Source organism: Spermophilus citellus, assembly GCF_964194105.1.
Source record: "Spermophilus citellus genome assembly, chromosome: 13".
Classification (NCBI taxonomy): Eukaryota; Metazoa; Chordata; class Mammalia; order Rodentia; family Sciuridae; genus Spermophilus; species Spermophilus citellus.
The window spans coordinates 17,670,872-17,691,135 of NC_138193.1; the positions used below are offsets into that span (position 1 = coordinate 17,670,872).

Here is a 20,264-nt window from a genome sequence, read left to right on the forward strand (position 1 = left end):
TCCTAAGCATCTCATCTATGGTGCATCCAATCTTCAACCTGGAGTCCCCTCGAGGATCATTGGCAGTGGATCTGGGACAGATTTCACTCTCACCATCAGCAGCCTGGAGCCCGAAGATGCCACCACTTATTACTGTCAACAAGGCTACAGTGACACAGGCCATGACAAAAACCTCCCATGGAGCAGAATTGTGATGCTGGGCTGCCCCAGCTGCTCTTCCTGATGCCTCCACATGCTGAGGGCACTTCTCAGAGGCAGCCAGGCCCTGAGCACTACAAGGAGGGTCAGAGGATCCAGAGGGATCCTCTGCACCCTGACCCTTCACTCAGACCCAGCACACAGTGATCTCACTGTATGATAAAAAAAATAATTTAAGACCTGAAGAGACTGAATTAGGCAGTATCAGGGGTTGTGCAGCAAAGATAGAACTCTCCATGTATTCCACATGGGAATATTTTAAGACTTTGATTTTTAGTGTAGTTTAAGTATCCAGGAAAATTGGGGTGAAGTACATCCTGTGTCCACCCTGCTCCCACAGCTCCTCCATTACCACTCCCAGACTCTGTTGCTTCTGTTACAATTCGTCAACTTCTGCCCACATCTACAGGTCACACCAGAGTCACTTTGTGTATTCTATGGAACTAGACAAGTGGACAGTGACATGTGTCCAACAGTGTGGCCTGGCGCAGTGCATGTCCCGCCCTCACACTGTCTGAGCTCCAGCTGCTCCTCACCCCCCACCTCTCTGTACAAACCTTCATGATTTCCCATCCTGTAGTTTCACCTGGGCTGAGTGTCAGCTGCCTGGCACTCACAGCCTGATGATGTTCAGCCTGGCCTGTCACCCTGAGTGCTGTGCAGAGTGAAGTACTGAGTTCTCCTGTGTCCCTCCTCCTCCCAGGGCTTTTCACTACAGCACAGATAGTTGTTTCCTTTTTTAAAATTTTTTCTTCAAATTTGGTATTGAATTCAGACACACACTACCATTTAAATACAATCAGTCACATTTTTAATTTTTTTTTTAGGCAGTATCTCTCTAAGTTGTTAGGTCCTTGCTAAGTTGCTGAATCTGGCCTTAAACTTGTGATCCTCCTGCCTCAGCCTCCCAGTTGGTGAAGGTTACAGGTAAGCACCACAACACCCAGCCTGATAGCTGTTTTTTTTTTCATTGCTGAGTAATATTCTACTTTCTGGCAGTTAAACATTACTGATCCATTCCCCCCAAATATGGGCAGGCTTGTGTCCTTCAAATTTTCATTGCTGACCACAGGTCCTCTAAGTTTTCCAGTACAGAATTTTATTTATTTTTAGATGTGTATTTTCACCATTTTTAGTTTCATAGCAGAATGCCTAGTGTTATCAGAATCTGTCACACTGTCTTGCATGTCCTGTCTCCATCTTGGAGACAGCTTGTGGACACTCCCCACAACACTCAGCTTCTAAGAGTGGCTTGAGACTGCAGCCAGAACCAACTCAGCATCAGGGATGGGGCCTTGGCTCCCCTCCTGCTGCCTGTGGGGTGCTCCCTCCTGGACTTGGCCATCCCTCAGGGGTGGTGTTTCCTCATGTGTTTTAATTTGCATTTCCCTGATGACCTGGGGTGTCACAATGGTGTGTAGACAGATGTCCATAATTTGCAGTGGTCATGCCCAGCTGTCAAATATTTTTCATTTGTAATTTGTGAGGTCTGCAGGGGCCAGTGGTCCTGCAAGTCAGCCTCTGGTCTTAGGTTGGTACCATTGCAATTGGATCTTACCCGTCATTGACTACCAATCCAGCATACAGCCACACCTGTGGATAGGTCTTTGTACCAGTGGGGGGGGGGTGAGGTTCTTTGCCTCACCTCTGTTCGCCCCCAAATTTTAGTTGAATGACCATCACAAGCAGAAGGGAGGAAGATACACCAAGCCAATTGACGGCTCCTTTTGGAAAAATTGTACCACCGATGACAACATCAGCAAAAATACTCCAACACTACCACAAGTCACTGCACCAACAGATAGTTCACAATGCTTACAAGTGAGTTCACAATGCATACAAGTGATACATAGTCCAGGCAAGTTCTGCAAGCAGTTCAATGATAGCTATTGCAGAAGCTGTAGATTGGTTTTATCTTTGTCTTCACCAGCACTGGGATGAAGATAGGAATTCTGGCAATAATGGCTAAAGAAAAAATTATGTAACATTCCAGAAGGCACTAAAAGAAAATAATTTTCTGAACAATTTACATTATCTTGAACAGAATTATTAAATATAATGAAAAGGAAAGGTGAAAGTAAACAAACAGATCTGTTAACCTCCTTTTTTGTTCACATATTAAAACAATCCTCAACAGCTGTTTACCCAATTTAAATTAAACCATTTAAATCATGTGAATAAAAAAAATTTGCATCCATTTTTTTATGAACACACATCATATATGATATATGGACATACGTACATACAAACATGCAACATAAAACACAAGTGTGCACACATAATATAATACATACAGCACATAACATAATAGTAAAGGCCTTATAACTTTTTACAGGTAAAATCTCCATTGCAATGTTTAAAAACTCTATAGTCAAAGAATAGAACTGATCAGCAAAACATTTACCTAGGTCTGTATGAACTCAAAAAACAAAATGGAACTTCATAATGTGGAAAAGGGTAATAATAAAATAGATATTGATAAAAGTATCCTGGTTCTGTTGCAGATGTAAGGGTATCCAAACTGGAGTTGTGGATATCAGCTGTTATGGATTTGAGCCAAATCATCTTCTTTTTGGTCTGTAAAAATCGCTTTAGTTAATCTCTCTGGAATCCAAATCAGCTGCTGTTCTCCCTGTGGAAACACCCAGACCTCTGACTCCAGACAATTACTGGGTCAGGACCTTTCCATTGTCCTGTTAGAATATCCTTCTAAAGTACCTTGGGCTTAGGTACATTTTTTGGACACACATGCCTTTCCGCAGCACTATTCTGATGAATCCAAATTTAAAAAGTTTAGAGTAAAGAGGGTTATTTTAAGTTTATTTTTGGAGCATATATACCCCTTCCCAATTCCCTCTTTTTGCTTTAATAAGTACATTTTAATAGTTTGATGAGCTCTTTCAACTATGCTTTGACCCTGTGGATTGTATGGGATTCCTGTTATATGAGTAATGCCAAATGATGTGCAAAATTGTTTAAAAGAGGTAGACGTATAACCAGGGGCATTATCTGTTTTTAACTGTTTTGGAACGCCCAGAGTGGCAAAATTTTGTAAGCAATGAGCTATAATATCTTAAGATTTTTCTCCAGCATGAAGGGAACTCATCAAAAATCCAGAAGAAGTATCAATTGTAACATGCAAATATTTTAATTTTCCAAATTCTGGCCAGTGTGTGACATCCATCTGCCAAATATGGTTAGGTATCAGTCCTCTAGGATTGACTCCAAGATTAACTTGTTTTAAAAAGGTCACACAATTTTGACATTGTTTTATTATTTGTCTAGCTTGTTCCTTAGTTATTTTAAAATGCTTTTGTAAAGTATTAGCATTGACATGGAACTTTTTATGAAAATTTGTAGCTTATTCTAGTGTAAAGAAAATATGTATGTCATGTGTAGTTTTATCTGCTAAATATTGCCCAAACTAAGGGCTCCAGGCAATCCTGTATGTTGTTTAAACAGAGAGGGGGAGATGGAAAAGGACGGCCAACTGAATCTTCACTTAAGAATACAGAACTATGAAAAATTCCCAGGTCAAAGGTGCTCCCAATGGAACCATACTTTGTGAAAGCACACATCTTAGATATATTCTTCAAAGGAAAGCAAAAGTATAACTATAGTCCCTTTCAAAAAGTAAATCTTAAATTACTGGATCAATTGCCACTGTTGCATTGTTATTATCAAGTTCAAGCCCAGAATCATCAGATGTTTTGGTCCATTTGTTACTAGGGCCTGCTTCCTGATTGCTATGTGTGGATGCATTACTACAATGTGAACTGTCACCATTATCTTCTGTTTCACTGCCATTTTCAATCTGCTGTTTCTTGCCTCACTGTAATCTGTTCATGGCCTGTATCTTCAGTCCTTCCTCAATGCTGTGACTGAGTGACTGTTGATTATTGTGCTTGTTGATCCTGGCTAATACTCTCTCTTGATGAGGTTCATACTCATCACAACTTGGATAAATTTTGCTGATGAGTGCATCAAAGTTTGGATCTGGCCTTAGTGATCTTTTGGATACTAGCTTTTTCCGACAAGTAGGACATTCTTTGTTGCCACTTCTAAGGGCTGTGATTATACAATCTGCACAAAAACGATGCAAACACTCCTTTGTAGTCATAGTGTTCTTCAACATATCGAAACAAATTGGACACATTAATTCACTGTGTAGACTTCTGGGAGAAACCACAATCTCCAAGCCATCTGTTATTGCCTCCTGAGGTGTTCGTTGTAATTCATATAAACTGAGTTCCCATGTTTTGCTTAATGGTTGAGTTCCATTTGTCTGCACAGCCTGAGACATTGGGGCTCCTACCCTAGCACGGGGCTCCGCTGGCCGCTGCCTGAGCGAGACTCAGGTATCAGCCACAGAGGCCTCCGGTGCTGCCGCACAATATGGCGAGCCTTGGCTTCCGCAATGGAACTCGGGAAATACAACAGGGGCAGCTCAATATTCATGAGAGATGGAGGGGAAGCCGGCTTGGCTAGCGCTATGGGGAGGGCGGGAAGAAGCCAGCGAGGGAGGAGGCAGAGGCTCCCCATCCTGTGTTCCAAGGTCCCTGCTCCTGTCATGTCTCTATTCTCTATAGAGCCCCTCACAGCCACTTCGGTCTTTTGTCCAAACTCTCTTTGAGTTTACTGTGATTCCCGACGAACATTTCCCAGCATCTAGACTTCTGCCATGAGCAGGCTGTTATGTCCTGTAGAGGAAAATATTGTGCACTGGGTCCCAACACTGTGGCATTGACCACTGATGGGCAGCAGGAAGTAAAGGATCCAGGGCTCCTCATCCTGGTGGGAGAAGGTGCCCACCCTGCAGGGTCTCCCAGGTCAGTGGCTGAACCTTTGGGGGTCTGTTACTCAGACTCTTGGTTAGTCACATTCATAGTCTCCTCCTGGCTCCAGAGATGAGATGGGCATGGTCTAGAGCCCAGCTCTTCAGGAGCTCAGGACACCCTCTTAAAATCAAGAAAAAGAAGGTGGAAATGAGTGGATTCAGACCTCCAGCTGTGCTCAGGATGGAGAAGTCAGTCCTTCCTTCCCTACAGACAGCTGTACTCACATAACTGCAGTGCACCTATGACCAGGACATGGGCATTAGTGCTCTGTCCCATCCCGCCTATATGGAAGTTCACATGTGCCCAGTCGTCCCCTAGTGTCTTTTGTAGCAAATGGTCCAGTGGAGACTCCCCAGCTGCTGTGGAGCCAGGTCTCTTCAGCCTCCTTCAGTCTGGGGTGGCAGCCTCTGCTTCCTTGGATCTCGGGGTCCTGTCTCTGTTGAATGTGCTGTGCTAGTGGCCCTATAGAATACCCTCACAGAGGACGCAGTGTCCCTCAGGACTGAATTTTGATCCTTCATCCGCATTGTGGTCACTCTACTGCCATAAAGTGGAAACCCCCCTGCCGGCCCACCACTGGGTGGGTTCAACAGAAATGGACTTTCCCATGACTGTGGAATCTCAGGCAGACATCAGGGCATCAGCAGGGCTGTCCTGCTGTCCCATGGCTCTCACATGGCCGCCGTCATGTGTGTCACGTGTTCTTTTCCCTGGTGTCTCTGAGACCTAATTTCTCTTCCATTAGGACACCAGTCATTTAAGATTAGACCTCAAACTCAAAACTCACACTTGAATCTTCCAACACACTGTGAAGTTGTGCAGACCACAGACCCAGCCTGTGAATTTTGAGGGACACAGCTCAGCCCATAGTGGGTGGGCAGGAATGTGCAGAGGGACACTCTACTCTTCTCATGGCCTCCTGCCATGTGGGTCATGGCTTCATGTCCTACATCTTAGTGATGCTCTCTGAACCTGGGCTCAGGGTGTCACCAGAGTTCTCCAATGATTGTTGTCCCCATTTATAATTATAAGAATTTGTTCTTTTGAATATCATTATACACTAATGAGTTCATATGCTCCTCAGTGGTCAGAATGTTGTAATCATTAATAATTTTAACCCTTCAAATTCTCCAAATTTGTCTACTTGCTGACACATACAAATTGTCTTTTGTTATGTTTTTCTATGGTCTCTCAATATTTCACTGCATCCTGTGTTTCAAAATGGTCCTAGTTTCTCTTTTTCCTACCCTATATTATAAATAAAACATTTTTCAGAAATTCATGGTTTTATTAGTGAATAGTTGTTTTCAAAATTATAGGTTCTTTTTGAGAGAACAGGATGATTTCTTCAAGATTGTATGGATTTTTCCATTTATCAATTCACCCCTTAACCATATACAATGATACATGCTCATGTTCTATCAACAAAATCCATGGTTTTACATGATCACATGTAATTACTTTCTAAAACACAGTCTTTGTTTAATAATTCTTCTGTCAGATAAGTCACTTGTTTTTTCAACAGTGAAACTCTTAGGTCTAATTACTGATTGTTAATTTACTTACTTGATCCATACAACTGTTCAAAACCAAGCTCTAGATGATGTTTTTGTGAAGACCTTCAGGCTTGATCAGGGCAGAATAATCAGGGGAAGAAAACAGGGTAGATTTTACTGAAAGAAAATGCTCTGCTCTCTGGTGCCACAGGCAGGATGAGGGTTGGAGGGGAGAGGACTGCCACCTCTGAATACAATGGTCTGTGAGGCCAGAGAGAGTGGGCGTGATAATCTGCAATCTGGTGTCCCAACAAGGTTCAGTGGCAGTGGATCTGGGATAGAATTTACTCTCACCATCACCAGCCTGGAGTCTGAATTTGTTGCCACTTATTACTGTCTTCAGTATATCAGTTGACCAGCCACAGTGACACAGTCCATAAGAAAAACCTCCAGGGAGCAGAAGTGTGAGGCTGGGTTGCCCCAGATACTCCTCCTGCTACCTCCACCTGCTGAGGGCACTGCTCAGAGGCAGCCAGGCTCTGAAGGCCACTGGGAGGGTTTGGTAGAAGGGACCAGGAAAGCTCCTCTACAGCCTCCCTCTCCCTCTTCTTTAGGTGCAACAGCACATACTTGGCAATGTTTCTCCTGGTTTAAATAATAAATTTGATCAATGAACATTTACAGTCTGAGTTCCAGTATCAGTCTGGATTCTGAAAAAAACTGAAGCCACCTCAGATTTCCAAGTGGTGCTTGCTTTATACAGGGGGTTAGAGTCTACATTATAGTCATGATCTGCCTTGGCAGGTTAGGCAGGCTGCCAAGATGATATGAAAAACAGGGAATTGTCTGGTGCCCCTGATCCACACCGTGTCTTACCCTGGAGGCATGGGCCTCCTGATCATGAGGTTAGTGAATGGGTAAATCTGGTTCTCTCAGCTGCCTGCATCATATAACCTCGTGATTTTGCAAAGCTCACTTTACCACTGTCAATGCATCTGCCTACTGGTGCTGGTGGATACTGAATTCTCTTCTTTAGACTCTTAATCCTGGGAAAGGCACAGCTCAGATCAATTGTCCTAGTTTCCAGGAAATCACAGGGTAAAACAGAAGAAGAAATATGCTTCTAATGAGAGATGGTGAGCTGGGAACAGAAAACAGTAACCCTGAATAATCACTGTTCCTCCAACTCTCAGAATTTCACTAGCAGAGGATGGACTCATACTATGTGAGGATCCTATCTCCAGGGTTGCTAGCAAGTCTGGGATCACATTGGAAAAGTTCATCAAGTTCCACAGTAAGTAGATAATGAAGAATTGTATTAAACATGCAGCTTTTTGATGATAAATATATAGACAATTTAAATTAATGAATACTCATGTAATCTTCATTTTTATTAAAATATGTGTGCCTTCCTGATGGTAATTGCTGCAGAAGCTAATTTACAGGAAGAGCTGCCAAATTCATGGAGTCTAAAAAAATGTACATTTCTTTTTTCTGTCAGGCCCAGTCTAAGATGGTGAGATCAAGAGATGATAGGATGAACATTCAACAACAAAATGAAAAATTGGCCAGCAGACTGACCTGTTCTGTGTCTCCCAGGGATTAATACATTCTCAGCAGGCAAATGTTTGCTGTCTTATTCTGACATGGGACATACGGGGACACTGGACCTGTGTGCTTGGTTATTGAGAAGAGAGATCCCTGCAGCTGTGCCTAGCCCTGCTCAGTCCTGCTGATTTGCATGTGCCCACAGCACAGCCCACTGCCATGAGGATATGTTAAGAGGCAGCTCACACACCTTTCTGGAGTGAGTCCCCATCAGGAAACAGCATGGACATGAGGGTCCCCACCCAGATTCTGGGGCTTCTGCTGCTCTGTCTCCCAGGTAAGGAGGGACAATATTGGGGATGTGCTCATCCCAGTGGTCAGTGTTTCATGGTGTTCACTGAAGTCCTCTAGTAACATTCCTACTTATGTGGGTATTTATGTGTATGTATCTAACCTCAGGTTCCATATGTGACATCATGATAATGCAATCTCCATCCTCCCCATCTACATCTCAAGGAGACATAGTCACCATCAGTTCTAGGGCAAGTCAAAGTGTTAATAATTGGTTATTCTGCTATCAACAGAAGCCAAGGTAAGCTCCTCTATACTCCTCATTTATCATGTCACCAATATGGGATCTGGGGCCCCATAGAGGTTCAGTAGCAGTGGATCTGGCACAGATTTATCTCTCACCATCAGCAGCCTGGAGCCTGAAGATGTTGCCACTTATTACTGTCTACAGACTAACAGTTCCCCTGCCAAGGTGACACAGGCCATGATACAACCTCCAAGGGAGCAGAAGTGTGAAGCTGGGCTGCCCCAGCTGCTCCTCCTGCTGCCTCCACCTGCTGAGGGCACTGCTCAGAGGCAGCCAGGCTCTGAGATCACAGGGAGGTTTTGGAGGAAGGGAGAGTGAGGGTCCTCTATGTCCCCTCTTGAGATGACAACTGCACTTCTGATTGAATAGATCATCACATCTGAGGAGGATGGGGTTCATAGAGTATGGGGAAGCCACATTAGGCATTCTGGGTTGGAACTTCATACTATAGGAAAAGAGAGAAAATTTAAGTGTTTCATTGTCTGAATGTATGGTGGTCAATGATGTAGTGAATTAATGCAGATCCTGGAAGGTACTGATTCTCTGGTTCACCACTGAAGTCTGAGTTGTCTCCTCCTCACATCCCAGGCCACATGCATTTTAGTAGTGAATGGAGAGCCTAAACTAAACTTTTTGGAAGTTCTGGGGATATGATCATTTGTGAAGCTGGTGCTAGAAATGGGAGAGTTTCTGTTGTTACTCCAAAGGTGAGGTCCAGTCAGAACTGAGAGCAAGAGGACCAGAGCTCCTGTGTGACCATCACCTCTGTCCTTAAAATTCCTCCCAATACTGCTGAGGATGCCAGAGAGATGGACAGTAGCCACCACCTTTTAAACCAAAATGCTGAAGACTGCAGTTTCTTTGAAATGAAAGAGATTAGCAATTCTCAGGACAGCAGCAGATCCTGGGCTGGCTCCTGCAGTCACCAGTTGGGCCTCCGTAGCAGCTGGGGATGCACCCTTTTGACAATAAAGCCAAGGAAAAGTTTCAATGAATGCTTTTGGGAAAAAAGCCTAGTGTTTTCTCTGTTGCCCCTATGCTGGGTATGGCCATGAGGAGCAAGATTACAGAAAAAGACAACACCCTTGGGATAAGAAGGCAGTACCAAGGAGCAGTGTTCTCATGGGTGGGCTCACAGTCAAGAAATTCACAGTAACCAAGACTCAGTGGCCCTAGTGTTTGGCCACCTGATTTCCACACAGGATCAGAAATGTGGAGCAGTCTTGTTGGCTTTGGCCTGTAGCTGTCACTTTACTATGTCTCCTGCTCCCTCCCTCCCTGCCTGCTTCTGTCCTTGTGATTAATTTAGCACATCTCAGAATATTTACTTTCTCATGCCCCAGAAATAATGACTGGAAGTGGTCAATAAAAGTTCAGTGGAGGAGAAGATGAGCTGAATGGCTGGGATACCAGGTACACTGACTCCACAGTCAGCTGCGTACAGAGTGTGGGACAGTAAAGGGTCGTGTGGCCCTTGATCTCCAGGCCTGGTGGCAGAGTCCTGACTCATGGCTCTCACGTCTCCCTGGAAACTGTGCCCCACAACCTCATTTAATCTCAGCTCTGTATAGTGTGAAAAAACATGTATGGTGGTCACATCTAAACAAGCCAGGAAACAACACCCCACTGTGTTTGAAATGTGCAGGAAAGAACATTACACTCTCACCAGATCACCAAGAGTAAAATCCTCAGGGTGTCTCTGCCATGTGGTCATAGAGGAGGCCATGAATGGCTGGCATGTCCTGGGAATTGTGTTCTGAGTCTCTGAGGGGCCTGTGAAGGCCTGTGTGCCCAGCTCCTACTGCCTCCTGCTGCCCTCTGCACACTGTGCCTGCCTGGGGGTCTGGGGGGCAGGGACACAGGTCACTCTGGCCACCAGAAGCCACACTTCATTCAGAGCACATTAACTTCCTCCTGACACCTCTAGGGAAAAATCTCTCCCCAGATTCGGATTCTGCCAGGGACTGCTGGCAGTCTGGTGACCTCTCAGGGGAGCAGGTTGGGGAAAGCTCTGAAAACACATCCTCTGTCCCCTCCCATTTCTTGTCTGTTGGTCCTGGGCTCCTCCTCTGCATTCCTGCTTGGGCCTTCTCTGCTCTGTCACCTTCTGCTCTGAACTCACAGCCATTCAGACTTTCACACGGCTGTCTTCATATGGATCACAGTACTGTTCTCTTGAACACCCTGACCCTTGGCCTGCACTCTGATTGCACTCATTGGATTCCCATGGGAAAGTCAAAGATGGTGATTATTATCTTTAGAGACCTGAAGGAGAGCAGCAGATGTTCTGAAGCTGCATGTGTGGCTGACATGGTCCACTGAGAGCAGAGGCTCTCTATCATGTGAGCTGTGGAGTTGCCAGAGACACCCATCCAGTCCTCTGTGCAGTCAGAAGTGTGGCCATCAGCAGCTATGGATGGCTTTGTCCTGTGGCCATGCAGTCACTGATCCAGCTGTTCTGCCCTGTGTGGGGGAGGGCAGTTGGGAGGAGCAGCCCATGCCCAGCTCTGGGCACAGAACTTCTGTCCCATTGGGGCCCAGAACCATTACCCAACTCTGTGACACATGCTTCTATGTATAACTAGAGCCCTTCACAGCACCCATTGTCCTGCAAAATGGGATGGTCACTGTTCCAGGCAGCAGGAGCATAGGGGCAGGTCTTGAGCTTCATGGTGCTCGGTTCTCTGGAGTGGAGAGGGAGCCATGGGTTGTGGGACAGGTGTTGGCAGTAAATGTCCAATCTCACTGTAGCCAGCCTAAGGTGAGGCAGATGTGGTGCCACAGCACTGCAATCCCAGCTAATGAAGAGTCTAAGGGAGAACAATTGCAGAACTGAAGCTAGTCTGGCATCTTATATACAGCCTCAGGGAAAAAATAAAAGGAACCTTGCAGTGTAAGTCCTTGATTGCTTGCCAAGCAGGAGGTCCTGACTGGATCACCAGAAGTGAAACAATCAACCAAATAAAAAAGCAAAGAGCAATTCCATGAGAACAGTAAATCATTAAAATAAGCAAAGTAATATGTACATGTCTACAAATATTTGCATTTCTGATGCATATTTATACATATATATCAGTACAATTTGTGTTTTATATAGTATATACATGGCATACAGTACTCCTTTTATTTCCAAGCATGATTAAACTGTGGGTGTGGCTAGACACTGGGAGTGTTTGCTGACCCTCCTCTTTGGAAACACCCGGGTTTCTGTATCATGATAGTGAGCTCAGCACTGAGCACAGCCACCCAGAGAGCCAGGCCCAGTGCTGATTCCTGGTCTTCTCCTTACCCTGGCTGTGGGCTCTCTGCTTGGCTCAGCCCCCAGGGTGTTGGGCACCTTCCCTCCCTGCATCCCTGCATGGCATCCTGAGGGCAGGGCCTGTGTTCTGCCAGATCCTCAGGGTTATTTCTCCTAAGATCAGATGCTTCCTCAAAGCCCAGGGCCAAAGCTCACAGCTCTTGGAATGCACCAGCCTGAGCTCAGCCCTGGGTGATCCCTGCTGCAGCCTCTCACAGTCCACTGCCTGTAGGACTGAGCTGGATTTTAATGCAGAAGCCTCATTTCTACAGTTGCAAACCTAGGTTGTAATGAGAAAAATCAGAACATGATTCCCTTTTTATTCTCAGGGCCTAGCTTGCTCAAACTCTCCAGAAAAAAGATTGCTTTAGGATCTCTCTTTCCTACTGAATCCCACTTAGAACCATAGTGAGTCTTTCAGGGCAAAGCTCTCTACCCTGCACAGTGGCCAGGCCCCTCCTCCAGTGTACTGAGCACCAGCTCTGCACTGTTGTGCATGGTGAGATCAGGTGAGCCTATCCCAGCCCAGGCAGGAGCAGGGATGGAGGCACATGGGATCAGCTCAGGGGCCTGTGAGAGCAGAGAGGGGTGGGAATGGTTTCTGTGAGGATTATGATTCCTTTTGAGCAGAGTGGAGCTGAAGCCCTTGGCCACTCTTTTCCATGGCCCAGACACAAAAGGAATGACAGTGAAAGCCACCAGCCTTCCTAGGCTCAGGAGGCATCAAGCTCAGGTTTGACAGCTAATGTGCTGAGGATGAGAAACACAGATGGAGTGTTTCCTGGGTTATTTCTGCTTTCACTGACCTTGAAAATCCCCACATGTTTGACCTTCTGTGTTTATTTGTTAAAACTTCCCTAGAGTGATGCAAGAAACTAAAACTTCCTTCCCAACTCCCTTTTATGTCTCCAGAAAGAACACATGGGTGAAAGAGCTTGTCGGGGCTCCATCCCTGCTACTCTGGAGAGAGAGGGAGCATCCTGTGTTAGTGTTGGAGAGACTGAGGCAGGAAGGGCTGAATTTACAATAGGACTTCTCTTCCCCTAACCTCTCAGTCAGCCTAAGCCAGTCAACTGAAACCCCAAATCTTCAAAGACTTACAAATTCAACTCTCTTTTTATCTTCCTAGCTCTGTTTATACCCTATACCTGAAATATCCCCTCCATTCTAAATTTCTCCCTTATCAAAGGAATGTAATAGAATTGTCATTAAGAAATATTAGAGATGGGCACAGTTGTGCATGCTTGTACTCCCAGCAGCCAAGGAAGTTAAGGAAGGAGAATCTCAAGTTCAAAGCCAGCTTCAGCAATTTAGCAAGGCCCTAAATAACTTAGCAAGACCCTGTCTCAAAATTATATATATCTTGGAATGTTTCTCAGTGGCTAAGCATATAATACTGCTATAAGTATTCCAAGCAGAAATTTTTTTTAAATGAAAATAATGAGAGTCTAAATGACAGTTTTCTGAATTTTTGGATGGAACTAATGGGTTCAATCTCTGAAACTCCAAAAAGAAAGGAAAAAAAAAGAAAGAGAGAAAGAAAGAAAAAAGAAAGAAGAAAGAAAGAAAGAAAGAAAGAAAAGAAAGGAAGGAAGGAAGAAGGGATAAAGAAGGGAGGGAGTTAGGAAGGGAGGGACAGAAAAAGAAGGGGAGAAAAAGAATTACTATAAACCCTTTTCAGAACCATAAAGAAGAAATAGGTGACAACTCAGAGGACAATGGGATGAACCTTTCCTGTGGACCGTGAGGGAAACATTTTCTTCAGGTAAATTTATACTGTCCCAATCTGACCTGGGACACTTGAAAACATGGGGCCTGCACTGAGTGACAGATAAGCCAACCCTGCAGCTGTGCCCAGCCTGCCCAGCCCTGCTGATTTGCATGAGCAGAGCACAGTCCACTGCCCTGAGGACTTCTTACTTGGCTAATCTCTACCTGTGCAGGAGTCAGTCCCCATAAGTACACAGCATGGCCATGAGGGCCCCAGCTCAGCTCCTGGGGCTCCTGTTGCTCTGCCTCCCAGGTAAGGAGGGACAATACTAAGAATGTACTCATTGCACTGTGGTCAGTGCTACCTTCCTCTGCCCAGAAGTCCTCATAAGGCATGTCTAATTGTGTGTGTCTTTGTTTTATTTTCTTGTTTCTAATATCAGGTGCCAGATGTGACATCTAGATGACTCAATCTCCATCCTCCTTATCTAAATCTCCAGGAGACAGGGTCACCATTACTTGCCATTCAAGTCAGGGCACTAAAAATTACTTACACTGGTACCAGCAGAAACCAGGGCAAGCTCCTAAACTCCTCATTCATTGGGCAACTAGTATGGGATATAGGGTCCCCTCAAGGTTCAGTGGCAGTGGATATAGAAAAGATTTCACTCTCACCATTAGCAGTCTGGAGCCTGAAGATGTTGCCACTTATTACTGTCGACAAAGCTACATTTTTCCTCCCACAGTGATACAGGCCATGACAAAAACCTCCCAGGGAAGCAGAAGTGTGAGGCTGGGCTGCCCCAGCTGCTCCTCCTGCTGTCTCCACCTGCTGAGGGCAAAGCTCAGAGGCAGCCGGGCTCTGAGGTTACTGGAAGGATTTTGTAGAAAGAACCGGGTGCTCTTCTGAAGCCTCACTCTTTCCTCTGCAGAGCACTAGCAGGCAGGCATGGAAATGCATCACCTTCTTTAATAAAGGACATGGATCACTACAACCAAGGACATGAGTTTTGGCATTGGTTTAGATTCATGCAGCACAGATGAAGTTGCTATAAGTATTCTAAGCAGAAATTTTTTTAAATGAAGATGAGAGTCTAAATGAGAGTTTCCTGTATTTTTGGATGGAACTAATATTTGTATGCATTTGTGGGTTACAATGTGAGGTTTCTATACCTATGTACATCATGTGACGATGTGGAAAGTCCAAGTCAAAACCATAGTAATGTAATATTTATTTTTCCTTTTTTTTAATGGAGGGGGCACTTTGAGGGTATCAGCAATTAAACTCAAGGGTACTCAACCACTGAGCCACATTCCCAACCCTATTTTGTATTTTATTTAGAGACAGGGTCTCATGGGTTTTTTGGCACCTTCCTGTTGATGAGGCTGGGTTTGAACTCATGATCCTCCTGCCTTAGCCTCCTGAGCTTCTGGGATTACTGGAATGCAACACTGTACCCAGTAGTAATGACTGCATTTATATTAATTATTATTTTTTTAAAGCTATGGATAGAACCCTGGGACACTTAACCACAGAGCCACACATCTAGCCCTTTTAATGTTTTACTTTAACATAGGGTCCTGATAAGTTGCTTAGGGCCTCAAAAAATGCTGATGCTGGCTTTGTCCTTTGGATTCCTCCCAGCATGCTCTTTAAATGTTGTTTGTAAAGAGCTGTTTTTAAGCAAAACATGATGAAAGACATGGAGGAAGGAAGAAAGGAAGAAAAAAGAAAGAAAAGAATAGATAAAGGCCAGCAAGCTTGTATCTAAGGAAATAAAATACACAGAATCAAGACCACTCTCTGTATGGCCAATTTCCATTTACTGAGACTTGGGGTCCCATTGTTCATTCAATTCTGTTTTAAGGAGTGAACATTCAGATGTTGCATTCAACCCAAACTTGAGGAAGGTATCGGAATCTTTTCATGCATGTCAACATAAACCTTTTTAATATCCAGGCTATTCTTGTTTTAAAAGATGAAGAGGCTGCCCACACTCTCCACAACCATCTGCAGGCATCAGCCGGTACGCTGAGGCCCTTTAATGCAGTGAAGCTGAGATCCAGCCAGAACTGAGAAATTGGGGACAAGTCCTACTGTGCTGCCACCAACTCTGTTCCCCTATAATATTCCAAGATTGCCGTGGGTGACACAGATGTGGGAGATGGTCACTGCCTCTTGAACCAAAACTCTGGAGATTCTATATACTCTGAAATAAAAGGGATTATTTATCATTTTCAGATGTTCATAAGGAATGCACCAGTCCTGTGAAAAGCTCTTGTATCAGCCAGTGACAAAGTTCCATAGCAGTGGGAAATATTCCCACATGCCTAGAAGCCAACGGTCTGTTTAGGATAAAAATTTGGCATAGGAAAGTACTTGTATTCATGGAGACTTTATTGGCCATAGAGAAGAGGGGAGAGATTGCCCTATCAGGGAAAGGTCTGGAAATAGGGGGCAGTCCTAAGGAGAAGCCCGTGATGCTTATGGATTGGGTGGTTCCCAGTCAGGAAGGTTCACAGAAGTCCCAGCTACCGGGACTGTGAAAAGTGCCCTCTGTGCTATGTCTGCTCATGGCCTCCTGCATAACACCTACAAAAATTCAACAGTCAAAACCAACTACAGTCTCCACACTGAAAATTAACAATATTAAGAAGACATTTTAGAAAAATTAAACATACATTATTATTAAAAATAAAGAAATACATAAGAATATGCTTAGCCAATGACATCAAAGGTTTCTAAACACAAAAGTGCAAAATGTTGATGGAAAAAAATCACAATAACATAAACAAAGGAAATCCAACTCACATGCATCAACTGGAAAACCTAATTTTGTGGAACTAAAGATGCTCTGCAAACTTATTTACACGTTGAATGCAACCCCTATCAAAGTCACTGGTTGTGTAGGTTTTCCATGGGTGGAATCCAAACACCTGAGAAAACAACTTGGAGGAGGACACTTTCATTTTAGCTCATGGATTCAGAGTTTCTGTTCATGGCTGCCTGATGCCATTGCTCTGGGCCCTGGTGAGGGGAAGCATCATGGCAGAAGGGTGTGGCAGGAGAAAGGAAGTCAGACCTGGCACCGGGAATAACATGGAGAGCCCTGCTGTTATGGTTTTGATGTGAGGTGTCCTGCAAAATATCATGTAGGAGACAATGGGAGAAGGTTCAGAGGAGAAATGATGGGGTTAATCACTCAATCAGTGATTAATCCCCTATAGGGATTACCTGAGTGGTAACTGGAGTGGTGAGTGTGGCTGGGGAGGAAGGAATGAGGACATGGCTTTGAGGTGTATATTTGTATCTGGTGAGTGGAGTCTCTCTCTGCTTCCACATATGCACTGCTTCCCTCTATCACACTCTCTGCCTTGATGTTCTGCCTCACCTCCAGCCCTGAGGAATGAAGCTGTCTGTCTATAGAGTAAGACTTCTGAACTGTGAGCCCTAAATAAATTTCCCTTCCCTATGGTTGTTCTGGTTGGTCCTTTAATCATAGTGGCAGGAAATCTGACTAAAACACCTGCTCACCAGGGACAGAATGTAAACCCCAAAAGCACAATCCCAGTGAACTCCTTCCTTCTGCCACACCATACCTGCCATGTTTACCACCCATTTAATCCATTTCAGTGGATTAACCCACTCTTTATGTTGCACCTCTCATGATATGATCATACCACCTCTGAACATTCTTTCATTTTCTCACACTTGAGCTTCTGGGGGACACCTGCTATCTAAACCATAAAAATGGTAACAGTACTTTGGATGAAATAGAAAAAATCACCTTAATTTTTTGGGGGAGAGTCATCAGGGGTCTTAATATTAAATGGATCTTTAAAAACACAAAACAAACTTGAATGTCTCAATGCTGTCTCCTTTATAAATTTGCTTCATGCCTCATATCAACACTCTCTGGTGCTGGTTCAAATGCACACATGTAATCCATGGGATACAAAAAAGGATTCATGTGGGGACAACATCATTTCATTGGGGGCAGCCAGCCAACAAATTATGGGTGGTCACTGTTTGAAAAAGAGTGAGCAGAAAAATGAATATCCACATAGAAAAGAAGGAGGATGGACCTTACTCCAAAACCTTCACAAAGATTGACTTCAAATTTATGAAAGATCAAAATTTAAAGACCAAATCAATAAAACTTCACACAGAAAACTCAGAAGAAAGCTTCATGGCTTTCAACTTGTCAACGAATTCTTGGATATGAAATCAAAAGTGCAGGCAAGAAAAGAAAACAGGATGAATGGGATTCATCATACACACACACACACACAAACACACACACACACACGCGCGCGCGCGCACGCGCACACTAAATCCACATCTAAGAGCACTGTGAACAGAATGAAAAGGAAACCAGAGACTGAGAGAAATAGCATAAGTCATGCATTTGGTGGGGACAGATGCTCACAATAGGTGAACAGGTTCAGTTCTATAACAAACCTGGTTAAGTTAGCAAAATATCCAACTGTGCACCAGACTCACAAAGTCCTAATAAATACGTGAGCAACATGCAACATCACTCATCTTTAGGAAGCTCAGATTGCAGCCTCTGTGGGATCCTATGGCACCTGCATTAGCATGACTTCTTCAAACTCCACCTAATTCCCTGGCTTAGGCAGAATGTGGGTTACTTGGAAGCCTCGGGCGTGACTGTGAGTGTAAGGGTCCAGCCACAGTGGACACAGCCTGCTGCTCCTGCAGTGTTCAACTCAGATCCAGCAAAGCTTCCTGCAAATGCTCTTCTGAGGAAGCCCCAAAGGTAGGAAGCTGGGCCTTGGACACATTTTATACCCATGTTCACAGGATCATCCACAACATCCAAAAGGGAACAAAAAAAAAAACCCATGCATGGCTGAGGAGGTCTGCTACAGCAGTATGCACATCAGGCAGAGCATCACTAAGCCTTGGGAGGAAGAGAATCCTGGTACATACTACACCTGGGTGAGAGCTGCAAACAGAGTGAGTGAGGAGCACTCTGCCAGTCACAATAAGATGTAGACTGAGTGACCCCACTTTTATAAGAAATTTAAACTGAAATCCCAGAGATAGGCAGCTATGATAATTGTACAACATTATTTACACCAGGTGTACTACAAGATGTGTCCTTAAAATGTTTAAAACATCAAAAGATCTGTTATTTTTAACTCATCATAATAATTTAAAAAAGAAAAAGAAAAACTTAAGATGATGAATGATACTGCTCTATGTGTAGAGCAATGGTCTGGTGATGAGTAACTCTTACAAACAGTTATTTAATGCATTTCAGATAATTTGCATAGCTTTTTGATCACTCACACAAAAAGCAACATCTTCCTGCCCTGGGGAGCTTGTGTCATAGGGGTGACAACCAACACTTGTGCACTACTGACCTTCAGCAGGTTTTGTCTTCAAAGCTCAACACCTGGAAAACTAACTACAAGGTCATCAACCCATGATGAGGACCCAGAGATAAGTGGCTTGGAGACACATCAAAGGGGCAGATTTATAGCAGCTGGGTGGTGGTCACTCACTTCATAACTGTGACATCCAGGCTTCTGTGTCCACTTGCTTTGGTTATAAGGTGCCCAAGTATCTGGTGACATACTGTCCTGGGTGTGCCCATGAGGGGGGTTTGGATGAGATAATCCTTTGAATTTGCAGGCTGAGTTAAGCAGACTGACTTTCCTCATATGGGAGGACCTCACAGCTGGGCCTAATGGAACACAGCCCACCTTCCTGGGAGTAGGGAAGGACCCCTGCTGCCTGACTGGGCCTACATTGGTGTAGCCCTGCTGAGGAACCAGCCTAGAAACAAGGGTTTCATGGACCTGGATTCTCCTGACATGGGCTGGAGCCCACCATTGGGTCTCCTGGGTCCACTGCTTGCCCACTGCATATTGTGAGACCTCTCAGCCTCCTGAAAACTGTGTATGAAATTCTCAGAAGATGACCACATACACAGCCCTCTGGCTTCTGTTGGTTTGCTCTCTGGAAAATCCTGACTGACCACACATAGATGCTCTGAGGGTCCCTGTGGTGTCTGACTGACAGCAGGTGCAGGTCAATGTGATTCCTCTGGTGATCCTGGCCTTCTGAGACTCAGCCTCTGACTCAGGGAACAAGGATCCTGATCCACCAGGCGACAGAACCTAAGCACTTATTGACCTTACCTCCAGTTTCAGGAGTTCCCTGGGGATGCCATGCTTTATCTTTTCTGATAGAGTAGTTCACCAAACATGTTTTACTGGACCATCTGCCACTTCAAAGATATGACTTTCAATTTCCTATTTCAGTAAACTGACCACCTTGAATTTTACATTCAAATGAAAGAAAAAAAAAAACCTGTGTCTTCTTAAGGAAGTAAGGAAATAGACCTGCTGGCCTTGTATTCATCTTATATTTCTAGGCTCAACCCTAATAATACAGTTTTGGTAAGATGAAAAGTCCATTTAAATGTGCTGGGCCACCTGCAGGCTGTGTGTGAGCTGTGAGCACTGAGGACAGGAGGGTGGACTGATGGTGCCTCAGTTTGGACTGCAGCAATCTGTGTCCTTCTCGTCTCTCTGCCCATGACCCC

At 44.5% G+C, this 20,264-nt stretch overlaps 1 pseudogene across 1 annotated transcript; it reads right to left on the reverse strand.

Moving 5' to 3' along the window:
* Positions 1-3,838: 3,838 nt before the first annotated feature.
* Positions 3,839-4,501, reverse strand: LOC308632383 (E3 ubiquitin-protein ligase RING2-like; annotated as a pseudogene). Its single transcript has one exon. The product of its transcript is annotated as an E3 ubiquitin-protein ligase RING2-like (transcript).
* Between the last annotated feature and the right edge of the window lie 15,763 nt (positions 4,502-20,264).